The following is a 13,615-nucleotide window of genomic DNA, read 5'->3' on the forward strand; positions in this document are numbered from 1 at the left end:
ATGACACTCAACCTGTGTGGAGGGTTTTATATAAACCTCCTTTAAAAAAACAAACGGCTGACCTTCAGTGGAGGATTCTGCATGGTGCTGTGGCAGTGAACGCTTTTGTTTCCATCATCAACCCAGAGGTGGATAATAAATGTCCTTTCTGTGGGTTGACTGAGACTGTTTTTCATGCGTTTTTAGAGTGTAACAGGCTTTTAGGGCTGTTTGAGCTGCTCACTGATGTTTTTAGGCTTTTTGGTGAAACCTTTTCTGTTATTGGTTATATTTTTGGAGCAGGATATAAAAAAGACAATAAGAAAAAATGGCAACTGCTTAATTTTCTGGTGGGGGAAGCTAAGCTTGCAGTCTATGTAAACAGGAGAAACAGAGTGGAAGATAAACCGGACCAGGATGCAGTGTTAGTGTGGTGCTGTAAAGTGAAGGCTAGAGTCTGGCTGGAGTTCAGGTTTTATAAAGCTATGGGAAATTTGGAGGCTTTTGCTCAGGAATGGTGTTATGGAAATGTGATTTGTGATGTCTTTGATGATGAATTGGTTTTTAACAACATTATGAATATGTGAAGCTCTATTTATTTATTTGTTTGTATTGTTTTTTTTAATCTTGAAGATGTAAAGTCTTTTTTAAAGGCTTGATGTAAAGTTTTTGTTTCATACAGTACAAAATAAAGTACTTTAAAAAATCAAATCTCTCTCTCTGTCTCCCTCCCCCTCTCTCCCTCCTCTCTCTCTCTCTCTCTCTCTCTCTCTCTCTCTCTCTCTCTCTCTCTCTCTCTCTCTCTCTCTCTCTCTCTCTCTCTCTCTCTCTCTCTCCCAACCATCCTCCCCCCCCCCCCCCCCCCCCCAACTATGCAACTAGTGTTGATGTCACCGCGTTGGGCTGTCAGAAAACAAAGGGTGAGTTATTATGGTTATTCTAAACACTAGGAAAGTCAGGCTACTTGTGCTGCAGTCAGGACTGACACCCAGCGGCGTTAGAAAGTCTAAACTCAGTGAAACACATGAACAAAACCTATTAACTATATTAAACTATTATGTGCTCCATAATTTGTATAGCACCTTTCATACGAGAATTGCAGCTCAAAGTACTTCACAGCAGTAAAGAAAATGAGCACAAAATTGGCAGATCAATGCATAAAGTGCAGACATAAAGTCAGGCCACTGAACTTAGAAGCAGGCCAGGCCAGTGTTTCTAGTTGCGGCAGTGCGATAGTTAGATAACCTATAGGGAACAACCAGGAGATCTGAACTCACACAAGTTGGAGAGCTATGTCTCTCTCTCTCTCTCTCTCTCTCTCTCTCTCTCTCTCTCTCTCTCTCTCTCTCTCTCTCTCTCTCTCTCTCTCTCTCTCTCTCTCTCTCTCTCTCTCTCTCTCTCTCTCTCTCTCTCTCTCTCTCTCTGGGTGTGGTTATAGCATGAGTGCTGTTGTTATTCACTCATGATGTTAGCTTGCTGAGGTGCCAAAAATATTTAAATAACATCTTTCTCCGATAGTGATATCAAAACTAGTAAACCTTACATTCAGCATTACATCGTTAATACAAGGCACACATCCAGACAGTGATTCATTCCATTCAACGCCAAAAGCCAGTAACATCAATTCATGATGAAGCCAGAGTTGCATCCATGCAACCCTGGCGTATGGACGTTGCAATTCTGATCATATGTATTGTTTACATTAAAGGCGACATATTTTAGTCATTTTCAGCAAGTTAATATAGATCTATGAGGTCCTCTAAACATTTTTGCTGAGCTGCCATTTTGTACACGTGCATTTTTCACATGCAGCTCTCACCCCCTAAATCCGGAATATCAACATTTCAGAATTCCTGAAGCTGAGGAGCTGCAGGTATCCCGGAAGAAGCACAGAGAGGTTTACCAGAAAGGGTTTGGAGTCCAAGTTCCTTCTCAGAAACACTAATGACGTTGACACCAAATACCTTATGGCTTTGATGAGTTGCTGTAACAAAGCAGGTCCAGAAAGCGAATGTGAATGTCACCAAACTGGTTGCATGTTTTACTTGGCGAGTGAAATCACAAAGGGAATATAACTTAAAAGGGATTGGGAATCTTAATCAACCAATGGTACACACTACGCTGAAAAGAATGTGCATATCTGTTTGTGGAGTGAAGTTGTGGAATAATTTACCTGAATACATCAAAATGAGTAAACATATGGCACAATTTAAAAAGCATCTTAAAAAATAGACATTAGAGAAATGAGTAATGCGGATAAACAAAGTTATGTTATATTTAGTGCTGTTAATAGATAATTATTTTTTTACTAATTAATCTCACAATTTTATGTAATTAATCTAGATTAATCTAGATAGAAAATCGCATTTTTCTACTTAAGACCGAAACTTGTAACAGATATTTACTTGAGTAAAATCATGGAATTAATGTAAAATCAACACAAAGAAAGTATATTTAGATTCAAAGACTATTTTAATAGCTTTCTTTGAATACAGTTGCTCTCCTGTGAAATACAAATGTTCAACAAAACCATCAACATTGACTCAGCTAGAACTCTTTCTTATATCCGCGGCGCTAACAGAAATAAAAACAACCCAGATACTGCTGAAAGTTCAGAACGTTGAACATTTTTGACTCCATAGATTAATCTAGATAATTTTTTTTTAACACTTTAAATAATTTAAATTAATCTCCAAAGTTAAAGCATTAACTTTGACAGCCAGTTATATTGTGTTATGTAGTATTGTATTTACTGCTGTCAAGCGACTAAATTTTTTTCTTTTTGTACAATATTCTGCTCTCCCGTTTGGAGCACTGGGTTGGCATTAAAGGCTCAGCCCTGGAGTTTTTTAGATCATACTTGTCTGAGATTGGGAGACACTGTATCCTCCACAGCACCTCTCCCCTGCGGGGTGCCCCAGGGCTCAATTCTCGGGCCAATTTTATTTGTGTTGTATCTGCTCCCCTTAGGGCCTAAACTCCGAAAGCATGGCGTCTCATTTCACTGCTACGCAGATGACAGTCAGATCTACATGCCATTAAATAGAAACAATAGCAACCCGGTGAAACCATTGTTAGCATGCCTTGATGATGTTAAGGCATGGCTGGCATTAAATTGTCTATGTCTCAATTACAGTAAAACAGAGGTCATGGTATTTGGTCCCAGCAATGGGCATGTGTGGGCTGGTGACTTGGGCCCCCTTGGGCTTTTTGTGAAGCCAACTGTCACCAACCTAGGGGTGAAGTTTGATTGTGACCTAAAGTTGGACAAGCAGATCAATGCTGTGGTGGGAAAGAGTTTTTTCCAACTTAGGAGGCTGTCCAAGGTCAAACCTGTTTTATCGCGTTCTGTTTTCGAAACTGTAATCCATGCTTTTATGACCTCTCACCTTGATTACTGCAATGCCCTATACGTTAGCGTCAGTCAGGCCTCCCACTCTCATTTGCAGCTAGTTCAAAACACTGCTGCCCGTCTGCTAACGGGAACACGGAAGCGGGAGCACATATCACCTGTGCTAGTTGCCCTCCACTGGCTTCCTGTGCGTTTTATAATTGATTTGAAGGTTTTATTGTTTGCTTTTAAATGTTTGAACGGCTTGGCACCGGGTTACCTCTCAGACCTGCTGGAATCTATGTTCCCCCAAGGTCCCTCAGGTCCTCTGACCAGCTCCTCTTGGCCGTTCCAAAGTCCAGGCTGAAGCTTAGGGGGGACCGTGCGTTGGCTGTGGCAGCCCCAAAGCTCTGGAATGAGCTGCCACTGCTTGTTAGGCAGGCCCCCTGTTACGGTTGCAGTGCAGGTAAGCAATTGTGAGTCCAGTAGAGGAGGAAATAATACGAGTTGGAGAATGATTGCTCTTTCTTAGTGGTGCCTTTTTAATGTAAGAACACAGAGAAATAAGCCGGGCGTCAACTTGAGAGCAAGGTAGATACATGAGAATAATCAAGAGCGAGAAGGTCAGCAGTATCGCTAGCTCCTTCCACACGAAACACGGTCTGAAGCCTCGACAGGGATAGAGAGGACAACAAGTGAATGTATAGTCAAACACCAACATTCCAATGCGTCAATTAGTGACAGGGTAATAGACAGCAAGGTGACAGCGACCAGTGGTGACATCAGGAATGGGGCGTGACCAACAGCGAGTGCAGATACCAACCACCAGGGGAAATAACTCCAGAATGACAGTTGTGTTCCTAAGACAGAACCCTGAACGTTACAGTCCCCACTCTGCAGGTGTTCAAATCATGCCTCAAGACACATCTATTTCCTCTGGCTTTCTGTGTTTTAAACAGTTTTTGAGAGACCTGCCTTTTTATGTGACATATTGTACTTGTTTTTATTGTGTGCTTTTATTGAATTTTTATGTTTTTATGTTTTATCTTATGTTGTGGACTTGTACAGCACTTTGGTCAACTTTGTTTTTTTTAAATGTGGTTTATAAATAAAGTGGATTGGATTGGATTGGATAAGCCTGAACACACACTGTTGTTCTGCCCGCTTCACACAGACACAAGAGAAGCACAGACAGGGGGCCATTTAGAATGTTTATATTGTCAAGTTAAAAAGGTCTATAAGATTTGCATTTAGAGCTGCCGCGGTATTGATTATTTCCTTACCGCACAAATTTGCAAAATATTTCCTACCGCCGCGGTTATTACCGCATGCACACAAAAAAAAAAAAAAAAAAGTTTGAATGCATTTTTTTTTTTAGTAGTAGTCTACTCTTTATAGCATATAGCCTGCCTCTAGTCTAAATGTCTATTTTTAGAGGATGACTTTGCAGCATGAATATTGTTTGGGATTCGGCAAGCACGCATTAGTTATTGAAAGTGAAACACGGATTCGAAGTTTACCCTCTGGTCGTGCGCCGTTCACTCGGTGTCGCGGGCAGGGGTGGTTACCCCTAACCCCCCCGACCCTTTCTTATTATTATTACTATAAAGTTACTACTTTATAATAAAGGCATTCGTTTTGTGGCATTAACATTATATAGTTATACGTTCAATAACATCAGCGTATTTACCGGACAATAGCAAGGCAAGCAATACTCTATTCATATCTCAGTTCCTTTCTTTGCTCAGAGCGTGCCGAGTTGTCCCATTCTGCGGTCTGTTAATAAAGTTTTCAATCAGACAAGTGTATAGAACGAAGGGCTTTTATTATAACATTCGTTGCAGACAGTAAAATCATTATGTCTCGTTTAGTACTCCTTAGGAGCGATCGTAGTCCACTCCGGCGGAGAGTTAAAGCTAACGTTATTAGCCGTGTTGTGATGATCTGACATTCAGGAAGTAAAAACCTAATACTCGCTTGCCGATTGGTGGTAACACACTGCATGACGCTACAACGTGTGACGCGACTCTCTTCTGACCAATCAGTGGTCTGCAATGTTTCACGTGACTTTTCTGGTACCCAATAGGGTCGCTTGGAACCTCGAGAGAGGAGTAGGGTATATCTGCAGAGCCGCAAGCCCAACGAGAGGAGGATAATTTATTATTATTATTATAAAAAACAGCGGTGACGCGGTATTCAGCCTACTCTGCGGTGGCCGTGATGTAACAGCGATACCGCGGTAATGCGGTAATCGCGGCAGCTCTATTTGCATTATAATAATTCTCTGTATCTGTCTCTCTCTGTGTGTCTGTCTCACATTCTTCAATTTTGTTTCAGGTAAGTATGACAAGATTTCAGATTTCTGGCTATCAGACAATATGTTGTCATTGCATCTAGGCAAGACGGAATCCATATTTGGGTTAAAAAATAAGGCTAAGCAGGGAGGATAAACTTGTTATAACCACCGGAGGCATAACTATTACATCACAGCCTTCAGTATCTAGGCTGTATCCTAGATGAGACTCTAGGAGGTGCACATGGCTCTAAATGTCCTGGGGCAAGATAATGAATGAGTGAATGTCACCAAACATGGTTGCATGATTTATTTGGCAAGTGAACTCACAAAGGACTTCCTTATTCATGGAGGATATAAGCCAGTGGACACACACTGAGGTTCTGCACACTTCACACTGACAGAAGAGAAGCACAGACAGACCAACTCCAGACAGAACGACCTGAACGGTGATACGACTATATTAATTATTATTATTTTTTTTTTATATTAATTATGACGAGTTGCAACTATATTATGTATTTTCTACATGTTTTGTATCATTGCTATTCATCAAGGATTAATGCAAGGTACTATAGCGCTGGTTTTCATCCGATTTTATATAAAATAAAATAAATAAAAATGTTCCCTGTAATAGAATAGTTTGAATCACTGAATCCACAGGGATTAGAAAATGTTGTTTGTGGACAAAAATGTTTATCTGCATAACATTTGTAGGTAACTTTCTGGTGCAATATAGGACCTTTTTTGATTGATTCACTTTTTTATTCAGTGGGACCATTTTAAACTAGATTCTACTAAGTACAGAGGTTACCCAAAATTATCTTATACAGGATAGCACTGAAAGTAGTTAATCTGCAGTCATGATGAGAGAACCTCTAAAGAATTACTGGTAGCCTAACACTTTCTATGAATACCATTAGTTATAGTGCATTATAAATGCACTCTTAATGAATCATAATGCACTCGTTCTCTGAGCACGTATAAGCCAAAATACACCAGTAAGGATTACATAAGTTAGATAAGATATTCCTTTATTGATCCCCTTGGGGAAATGCAGATGTCATAGCAGCATGGGGGATGGGGGGAGGGGAGGTACAGGTATGGGCAGGGTAATAGTAGAAGACATAAATAAAGGCAATGCAATTATAGTAGGGATAAAAATAAGCAGTGTAAACAATATAATTAACTCTGACTATAAGCATATGAGCAAGTAGGCAGTATAATGAAAGGTGCAGATAGGTATGCCATATCACTTATACGTTACAATAAATATGGTCAATAACACTAATCTGAATATATACTATGAGTAAGTAAAGTACATGAGAGATGTACATGTACATGTGCTTATATACATGGTCATAGCATATTACGAAACGATGAAACGATGAAACGATTATGCACTATAGCAATGGTATTCATAGAAAGCATTATTGAATTGTTGTACTTTTCCAGGATGTTTGAATTAAAGAGGTATTCCACTGGAATTAACTTTTAGGTTGTAATTATGCAAACATTTTCCAAATAGGGGTTTTGAGTTAATGAAAGCTCCCAAAGCAAGAGACATTTAACCGTATAACATCATCCCATTGCACTGCATGAGATGGTTGAAAGACAGTGACATGGACAGTGATGATAATGTACCTACTGTACAGAGTATCCTGGATGCAGTGTTGTAGTACTCGAGTGATCTCTACTGATTTTCAAGACTTGTGACTCGACTTGGACTTGAGCACTGATGACTCAGACTTGGACTTGGACTTGAGCATTGACTGCATTCAGACTCGGAAGGTGCAGACGAGGACTCAGACTTGTTAATTGATAAATATTTTATTCAGTAATTTCTTTTTTTATTTTGTGTAATAGGCCCTAATTATTTGGCATACAATATTGACGGTTAGTGCATTTGTTTGACTATTGTGTCACAAAGTAAATAAACTCCCTTTGAAATTGTGACGCTGTGTCATTTATGTTTAATGTAGACATTTTTTTATTTGTATGTCAGCTCTTTGACTGCCAGAGTGGAGTGGACTCAACCAGTGTTGCGTTGCTGATTTCAAAGCTGGTTGCACAATGTTTTAATGACGCCACGTGCACGCGCGCTCCCGCGCATGCGCATAAATGTTCCCTCGCATACGCACGGACTAAAGACAATGCCTAATTGCCTCTACGAATGGAATGTAACACATTTCATTCACAAGTTTTGTGTGAATGTATCTGAGGACGTATTAGAACACACCTGACGACCTGCGCCATTGATATGCAAAGTAGCCAGGTGGGTAATTAGCGAGTTGGCGCATCCGTCGAGTGCAGCGCATTCCTGTGTGCACGCGCGTGCACATCCGTGCATGTGCGTGCGCATGCTTCTGCTCACAGAGTAGGTTGCACAACGTGCAACCCCGTCCCATGAGCAACGCACACCTGGACTCAACCTTGATGACTTGGCCTCGGACTCGGGTAATGGGGAGTCGACTCGGACTCGACTTGGGCTCTTCTTCGGTGACACGGACTTGGACTCGGACACGAACATAATTTATAGAAAAGCAAATGTGGAGACATGGGAACATGGCTGGTCTGAATGAATGAATGAATGAATGAATGAATGAATGAATGAATGAATGAATGAAAACGTTATTTAACAGATTGCAGAATGGGTACAATACAGTACGGCTCAATACACACAATTGTTAAGGGGATGCAGACCAGAGAAAGACTTTTGTCTTGTTTACATCAGGGTCCCCCATTTCAATTCATAGTGCATGGTCATAAAATGTTCGTTCAACCATCTCAGTCAGTGCAGTTTGATGATGCCATAGGTTTCTAAAACTGAGAGAAAATAAATCTTGGCACAGTTCAGGAACATATTCCTATTTTGTAGAATCAGTTAAAGAAAAGAAACATGTATTTATATATATATATATTCTCTCTCTCTCTCTCTCCCTCTCTCTCTCTCTCTCTCTCTCTCTCTCTCTCTCTCTCTCTCTCTCTCTCTCTCTCTCTCTCTCTCTCTCTCTCTCTCTCTCTCTCTCTCTCTCTCTCTCTCTCTCTCTCTCTCTCTCTCTCTCTCTCTCTCTCTCTCTCTCTCTCTCTCTCTCTCTATTCAATTCAATAGACAGAGTAGTTCATCCCTTCATATCCTCCTGTTTGAATCACTCCTTGAATGGCCAGCGTTCTATTATAGCAGCATATGAGAACCTTTAGTTCACCAGTCATCAGTGAATCACTTTAAGCCGATCGGCCCGGTACCAGGCCAGATTTATTTAACAATGCACAAATACATCAATACAGTCGGTATTAAGTAGGGATGTCAGATATTATCGGCCGACCGATATATCGGCCGATATCGGCAGTAAAATGTGATATCGGAAAATATCGGCATCGAAAAAAAAAAAAAAAAAAAAAAAAAAAATTTTTTTTTTTTTTTTTTAACTTTATTTACCCAGGCAAGCAAGTAAAACCAATTCTTATTTTATTTATTGTCAAAAGTATGCATTTTGGTTTAATTCAACAACAAGATATGTAATGTTAATTTTTACTTTTTAATTATCATATTTTGCACAGATAATGCTTACATTTAGAAAGCCTTTGAATGCATCCAGTGAAATTATTAGTTACCTGAAATTATTCCGTTTTTTGGGGAAACCCTGCATATATCGGTATCGGTTGATATCGGTATCGGTATCGGTATCGAAATTAAGAGTTGGACAATATCGGAATATCGGTATCGGTAAAAAGCCATATCGAGCATCCCTAGTATTAAGTGATGTGTGTTCTTTTTCAAATGTAGCCAAGAGTAAAACCCTAACCCTATCAAAACAGCAGTCAAAGGTATATTTCAGCACTACGTTTGTTTAGCAATGATTTTAAGTGTTATTAGCTAAATATGAGCTTATAAAAATATCTGCGCATTGCATCGGAAAACGGATGATTTAGACGCGAGAACAGGAAGCACTCATGAAATTGTTGTAGCCCAGAGAAAGAGAGACGCAGGGCTTTCGATGGACGTTGAAATTTAATAAAACTACACTACCCAGCTCACAGCCGCAGACAAAGGAAGGAAAACCATTTTTTTCTTTGCAAGCATTGACTGGAATGTTGTGTTTATATCTCACAGGTTGAACAAACTGAACATTATTGCCATAAAATACAACTATATTGTTTCTTTACCTTTCTGTGAATGTCTGAACGCAATTATTATTATATTATTATTATTATTATTATTATTATTATATTATTATTATTATTATTATTATTATATTATTATATTATATTATACAGAAGTAACTGTACTTACAGTACACAAAAAACAATCACAGTACAAGCCAAACAAGTATGTCTACTTTACCATGCATTATCTCTCTCTCTCCCCCCCTCTCTTTCTCTGTCCTCTCTCCCCCCTATCCCCTCCTCTCTCTCTCCCTCTCTCTCCCCCTCCCTCTTTCACTCCCCTCATCTCTACTCTCCCCCTCTCTATCTCCCCCCTCTCTCCCCCATGTCTCTTTCACCCCCCTCCTCTCTCTCTTCACTCCCCCCACTCTCTCTCCCCCTCCCGCTCTCTTCACCCCCATCTCTCTTCACTCCCCCCCTCTCTCTCTCCCTCCCTCCACACACTCCCCTCTCTCTCTCCCCCCCTCTCTTCCCCCTTCTCTATCTCTCTCTCCCTCTCTCTTTCACTCCCCCCTCTCTCCCCCTCTCTCTCTCTTCTGCCCCCTCTCTCCCCCCTCTATCTATCTCCCTCTCCTCTTTCACCCCCCCCTCTCCCCCCTTATCTCTCTCTCTCTCTCTCTCTCTCTCTCTCTCTCTCTCTCTCTCTCTCTCTCTCTCTCTCTCTCTCTCTCCCCCCTCTTTATCTCTCTCTCTCATGGACAGACACAGTGTAGTGAGGGATGAAGCTGGCTGTATTTCTTCTCCCCCTGTTGCTGATTGTCTTGGCCCAGCCACCCGGCCTGAATGGAGAGGTATGTGAAGGTGGAAAGAGCCTATAATCTGCGAGGGGGTGGGTCTTGGAGCAAGACCGATGGCTTCAAGGTGAAACAACTCACACTCTTTAAAGGGGAACACCACCTGCATTGATATCAGAGATTGAAGAGGAGCTGCCACACGTTCAAAAATATCATCTAGTTTTACTGAACATTCAGATCCGATCAACTTTTGAAATCCCATTTTTTGTGATCCAGGATCAGACCACTCTGCCAGATTGTGTCCCGGTATTTCAAAGCAATTTAGGATAGGATCACCCTGATCCAGATCCAGACTTTTCATGATTACTAGATCCTGAATATCACTGCTTTAATCCTACAATTCTCCATCTAGTGGATATGAAAAATAATACAAGGAAGACAAGAGACCACATTGCAGAGACATCTATAATGTCTAAATATAATTATATTTTTAAATACATAAAGGACATAAAGTCATAATGGAATTGTAATAAAGAAAATACTCCCACTAGGGTAACAACAACAAAAAAATCCTTCAAAGGCAGCTGGATCATCCAGGCGTGCTTTGAGGAGCTGAATTGAATTCTAAGTCAGTTTTCAGTTAGCTGAAGGTGACGACCGATGATGGACTTCTTTTTGTTGAAGATATTTTTTCTGTAATCTAAATTACATTTGTGATTGACAACTTTGTTGTGATACTTTTATGAGCATAAACATTTATGATTTGCCATGAAGGCTAAACATTTTGTATTATTTCAGTCAACAAACGTTCCCATCTTATTTATATTGAAACATATTTTTAAATAAATTGTATAGTCGATTTTGCTCTGGTAATCCAATCTACTCCTCTGGTGGGATCAAGATAATCCAGTTTTTTGGGATCAAACTGATCCCAATCCTGTGTTGTCGGTTTGAACTACCCATTTTGAAGATTTGATCCAGATTAAAGCTTGGATTTGATTCTCTGATCTGATCGGATATCAAAGTGATCCTAATCGTGTTTTTTTGGTTTTGAACGAACTACCCCAAATCCAAATTGGATCCAATTAGATAGGGATTAAAAGTTTTGAACTACTTGAGAAGTACCATCATAGGAACTGGAAGTTAACATACTGAGTATTTAGAGTTGAAGGGTTATAATTAATCATTAATTATAACGTCAAGGTAGCGATAGGACAGAGCGACAGAAACAAGCGTCCGACAGCAGGAAAGCAGGAAGTAAATACATTGAGGTACCACCCACCCCTTCCTGTAGATTCTGCTGAGTGTCCAATGATGCGTTGTTTTTTTCCGTAGCCGCATTTTGCGGAGACGCTCTCTGATTTGCCACTGACTGACGCTCTCTGATTGGCCACTGTCTGTGCTGAACTGTGGGTCAGCTTGATGCCCCTGTTGTGTGGGCTTGTGTGGAGTGGGAGTTCACATGTATTTAGTTCTGTATCGTAGTGGCTCCGCTCGGCGTCACTCATGCACTATCCTCGCATATGAGCATGCGCACTGAATAAAATTCCACAATGTACCTTTATCCCAGTATTCATCTGACCACACCCCTCGTTAGCTTACCTTCATAAGCAGGTGTGTGGTCACCTGCTCTCCTCCTTTCTCGCTTTCACCACAAGGAAGTGCCTCGGTAGATCCCCACTTGACGTGATGTGATAGTAGGAGAAGAGTTGGAAAACAAGAGATACGTTGACATCATATCTTTATTTTCTCTCTCACTATTTTCGAGAAAATACGGCGATATTGTCTTCGTCACTGGAGTGTCTGGAAGATGGTGATCATTCTAAACAACCTCCACCGGTTTTCGTATTGGGAGTATTGTCTCCCAACTGCAGTCTTCCTTGCTGTGGCTGGTTGCGGTAAAACCTTTCAGCGACACAGCTGGACTGTAGTGACGCACCGTCTGTTGTGAGAAGCGGTGGGTTCCAGGTTGGTGAGTAATGTTTTGCTTGCGAGCTCCACTTGTCTGTTAGTGCTATGGGGGCTGGCTGACAATGTTTACGGAAACCGGCCCCAGATTAGGGTCCTTTTGTTCAGCCTCTTAGGCAACAGCGGAGGACCTTGGTCTGAAGCCCATTATAGCAACTAGTGGGCCACGACCAGTAAACTGGTGATCCCAGGATCTCTGGATGCGTGGGTACTTCTCTGTCACCGTATAGGCCCCGTCTCTCATATGCAAATGAGAGTTTACCCTAAACGAGGAAATGTGAGCATGGATGTTCATTATCGGAAAATCCATGTTCAAGTCAGCTACAGCCCAGATGGGATTTGTGCTGGCGCCGCCGGATGTTGGTAAACTCACCGTTGTGAAACTGTGTTAACATCTCGTTTCTCTTCTCTCTTAAAAGGTGAGGAGGGTTTCAGAACGGCGGCCTGTCTGAGTGTGACTTGTTGTATCGTTGTGTACGAGTTCCAGTGGTAGCTAATTAGCTTGCATGCTAGTTGTGGCCTACTGTGTTAGCCAGTCAGCTGTTAGCTGCGGCGCTAGCTCGCTGTGTTTACCAAGCATGTTGTGCTAGGCTAGGTAACGTTAGCTTGCTGCTATCGGCCGAGAGCGGCCGTTGGCTTAATGCTACACTGTTGAACGTGCTGTGACTATAACATGTTTTAAACACTCTTGACTACGACGTCATCTTTGACAGAGGATGTCCGTCGAACCTGCCCGGAGCCAGGCCAGCGAGGACTGCGTCAACAAGGAGCACCGTAGCGGCGGGTTGGAGCAGTGAGCTGCCCGTGTCGTCAAACACAGGAGGCTGTGTTTACTTCGGTGCCATGTTAGAGACTGCAATTCGGTTGATCTGCGCTCCCGGTAGGCAAGGTCCTGACCAGACCTTGAACACTTCTTCTTGCTTTCCCCTCTAAATGTTTTGTAAATAACGATGTTTTCCAAAACGAGTGTTGCTGCACTACATTTAGGATACGACGCGAGTTATGTGTGAATTGTCTTGTCACTGGTCTCCATGCAAATCGGGTTATTGTTACAGATGTGAAAATGATCTGGTTTGTTGTGTTGAGACACATTGTGTGTTCATGTATCGTGTACTCACAACTAAGGGGGTTAAACTAACCTAT

The 13,615-nt window shown here is 41.3% G+C and overlaps 2 protein-coding genes across 3 annotated transcripts in view; both read left to right on the forward strand.

The window, feature by feature from the left end:
* The window catches only part of LOC311226411 (dynein axonemal heavy chain 11-like), a gene marked incomplete at both ends in the record, with an annotated part of 709,106 nt that overhangs the window by 567,253 nt on the left and 128,238 nt on the right, over window positions 1-13,615 (forward strand).
* LOC311227845 (uncharacterized protein) overlaps window positions 1-13,615 on the forward strand; it is a 146,261-nt gene that overhangs the window by 123,837 nt on the left and 8,809 nt on the right. Inside the window, exon 1 of one of the 2 annotated variants that reach the window (XR_014619640.1) lies at window positions 10,472-10,561. The exons of the other annotated variant lie outside the window; for it this stretch is intronic. The gene's annotated coding sequence lies outside the window, so the exon portion shown is untranslated. Of the gene's footprint in view, window positions 1-10,471; window positions 10,562-13,615 lie in introns of those variants that run through there. 2 annotated transcript variants of the gene reach the window in all.

Source organism: Notolepis coatsorum (genome assembly GCF_963971535.1).
Source record: "Notolepis coatsorum genome assembly, chromosome: 4".
NCBI lineage: Eukaryota > Metazoa > Chordata > Actinopteri > Aulopiformes > Paralepididae > Notolepis > Notolepis coatsorum.